The 3,260-nt window shown below is 57.1% G+C and overlaps 1 long non-coding RNA gene across 1 annotated transcript; it reads right to left on the bottom strand.

Moving 5' to 3' along the window:
• Positions 1–318: 318 nt before the first annotated feature.
• On the bottom strand, positions 319–2,145 carry LOC120381689. The gene is made up of 3 exons (XR_005588133.1): positions 2,121–2,145; positions 664–776; positions 319–363 (listed from the first exon to the last, which is right to left on the bottom strand). It is a non-coding gene; the product is annotated as an uncharacterized LOC120381689 (long non-coding RNA).
• Between the last annotated feature and the right edge of the window lie 1,115 nt (positions 2,146–3,260).

The following is a 3,260-nucleotide window of genomic DNA, read 5'->3' as shown; positions in this document are numbered from 1 at the left end:
AGGATGTGCTGCCTGCCACTTCCCACCACCTCCATTGGCCTGGAATGACAAACTGTGTCCAGTGGGAGCTAAACATGCCAACGTGGCAGGTAAACAAACTTGCCCGGCCTGCCAGGGTGCTTACCCTGGTGAGCCGTGTGCCAAAGGTTCCTGATCCCTGAGCTAAAATATTTAAGAGACAAGTCAGTTGAAAATATAGTGGTGCAAGAACAAAGTAACATCGCTTCCCATTGTTACACAGCTTCCAGCTGCTGGAGGCTGCAATCCCCTGTCCTTAACATGGTTATTGGGCTGAAATCTCCCCACGGCCCGTCAGAGACAGACACGTACCTGTGTCGCTCCCCAGCTCCCGTTGCAGCGTCTCTAGGGGAAGGAGAAGATGGGAGAGGTGAGAATTCAGGCCCTCACATTCATGGAGAAACCCCCATTGCTTATTAATGGAACTGCTGTTAACGACGAGATGGTGACAGAGATCAGAGGCCGATAACGCAGCCCCTGCAGGCAGAGCCAGCCCCACAGGGCTGCTCCATGGGGAAGGGCGACTCGCTGAGCTGGGCTGTGAGATGGAGCCCAGGATCAGTGACATCACTAGAGTCCCTGACTCCTTCCCAGGGTCAGGGTCGCTCTAACCAGAGGAGACGCCACCCCCAGACTCCAACTCACCTTTGAATCCCAGCAGCACCTCCTGCAGCATGGCACTTTGCAGAGAGAAATCGCTGAGTCTCTTCTCCAGCTCCGCAAACGCCGGCTCTGGCTTCCAAAACGTCCCATCCTCCCTGCTGGGAAAAGGAGGGGTGAGAAATAGGCCTGAGCCCCAGACCCTGAGCCCAGCAACCCCCAAACTTCACAAAACCTGGATCTGAGCTTTGTAGCCTGAGATAGTCAATGTCAGGGTGAGTCACCTCAGCCATGTGCTCCCCAGTGAGACGGGATGTGGGGAGACACTGGAGCAATGAATGGAGACATTGTTCAGTAGGTTTCTCAGGGACGCTCTGGTTCGGGGGGGGGGGGCAGAGCCACCCCCTACGCTGGTTTACTGCAGGAACAAGGGGCACCAGCACGGGGATTATGTGGAAAGGGAGGAGACACAGACCAGAGAGTGGGCAGGTCCTACATGCTGACAGTGGCCACAGACAGAGCCCAGGGCTCCAGCAGGGAATGAACGTGGGCCCTTTAATGCCAAACCCCCCCAACCCTTCAGCTGAAGCAGTAACCCTGGGGCATCCAGCTCATTCGCAGAGAGGGCCACACTGCCCTGTCCGTTACGGCCAGTGGCCAGGGCATCAGTTTAGGACTCTGTGCCCTGCTCCATTCACAGCAGAACACCCACTGCTCTCCATGGGACACCCACGTGCGAAGAACAAGGGGGGAATCTGCCCTTCGTATGGGAAATAAAATTTTAGTTCTTAGTATTTTGCCAAGTCTTTGTCTGTCACTCTCAGTGTCACTCAGGAGGAAAACAGCCCCCTCCTGGACACCTCTGTAGGGCCCTGCTGGTTCTTCCCTGTGTTTCCCTGCCTTTCCCACCCTCCTTTCTCCATTTCTCTCTCGCTTCCTTGTCCTTGTCTCTTCTCTGTTCTTCCCTCCCTACAGCAACCCCCTATTCCCACCCCACAAAGGCTTCACTCCCGCCCTCTCCCCATTCCACCTGCTCGAGTGATCAGCCAGGGAACGTTTAATGTTCACATCAAAGTGCTGCCATTTCAGTTGACACCCTGATGACATTAACAGGGGACAGGAGAGTTCACGCTCTCAGAGTTACGGCTTCAGGCTGCTGGCAGCCCCAGCAAGGCAACACTGTCTCCGTTTACACTGGGGAGGTGCTGAGGGCCGGCAACTCACTTTAACAAAGGCGAAAGCTGAGATTCTGCACCCTCTGTGTACGTGACGCGGCCACGTCAGTCCAGGAGACGGGCCTGGTCTGTCCCATCGGCCCTGGGTCTAGCAGCCCTGCTGTGACCTCATGAGCGACCAGACAGTAACCGGCTCGTCTCCTACTCGAGTCAGCCACTAGTGGAGACAGAATCACACGCTCCCAGGGCAGGGGGCAGCTTCCTATTCAGTGCAGTTATCAAACCTAGCGGCCCATGAGGGGGAGCGAAATGGAGCCCAGAACTTACCTGCCCCCAGTGCTCCCAGCACCCTAAAAAGGAGAGAAAGAGGAGGCCGTCAGGGCAGTGTCCCTGGGCAGGGAGGCCTCCTGCTCTGCAGGGGTCACCATTGAGGCCTCGGGCAGTAGAGGAATTTCAGGTTTACATTCCCAGAGCTGCTGCCCCCCTACCAGCCCCAGCAAACCCTGCGGGCAGGTCCCACTGCGGAAATCTTCTCCCCGGGCACTTTACAGGCAGAAGATATTTCTCTGCATTGAGAATCAAATTCCCCCCAGGGCTGAGAGACCCAGAAGGCCCCTGGCCCCACTAAACCCATTAACCTGCAGTGACAGGGGCCTTGGGCCTGGCTCGGGACCTCAGCATGGTGGGGGAGGGGATTTCACCCTCCAAGTGCAAATGCAGAGAGACTTTTCCAGGAGAGAAGGTCTTGGGGCTGCAGCATCCAGGACTCCCAGGGCCCATCCCTGGCGCCGCTGCCAGACTCACTGGGTGACCTTGGGCAGGGCTCTGCCCCTCCCTCTGCCTCACTTTCCCCATTTGTCCCATAGGGATAATGCCCCTGACCCCACTCTGTAAAGTGCTTTGGGGTCTAGGGCTCAGAAGCGCCTATAGAAACGCTGCGTATGATCATTGCAATGACAGCCTGACCTGCAGGGGTTCGCTCAGCGGCTGCTGCCCCTTCTCTCCTCCCCTCTCGCTGAGCAGGGAAATCTCCCAGGACAGGCTGCAGACGCCCTCATCCCTTCGCTGGACAATGGCTCTCTCTAGCTCCTCCAGCCGGGACAGCAGCCGCTGCTCCTGCTCCTCCAGAAACCCTTGCAGCTCCTGCCACTCCCAGACGATCTTCTGCCTCTCGGCTGCCGTCTGTTTCTGCATCAGGGAGAGGGCGGCTCAGTAACAGGGGAACAGAGAACATAAGAACGGCCAGACTGGGTCAGACCCAAGGCCCATCTAGCCCGGTATCCTGTCTTCTGACAGTGGCCAATGCCAGGTGCCCCAGAGGGAATGAACAGAACAGAGAATCATCAAGAGATCCATCCCGTCGCCCATTCCCAGCTTCTGGCAAACAGAGGCTAGGGACACCATCCCGCTCATCCTGGCTAATAGCCCCTAATGGACCTGTCCTCCATGCACTTCTCTAGTTCTTTT

The sequence above is a fragment of the Mauremys reevesii genome, linkage group 14 (assembly GCF_016161935.1).
Source record: "Mauremys reevesii isolate NIE-2019 linkage group 14, ASM1616193v1, whole genome shotgun sequence".
Taxonomy (NCBI): domain Eukaryota; kingdom Metazoa; phylum Chordata; order Testudines; family Geoemydidae; genus Mauremys; species Mauremys reevesii.
Note: the sequence above shows the minus strand (reverse complement) of the source record. Positions and strands in the feature narration are given on the sequence as shown.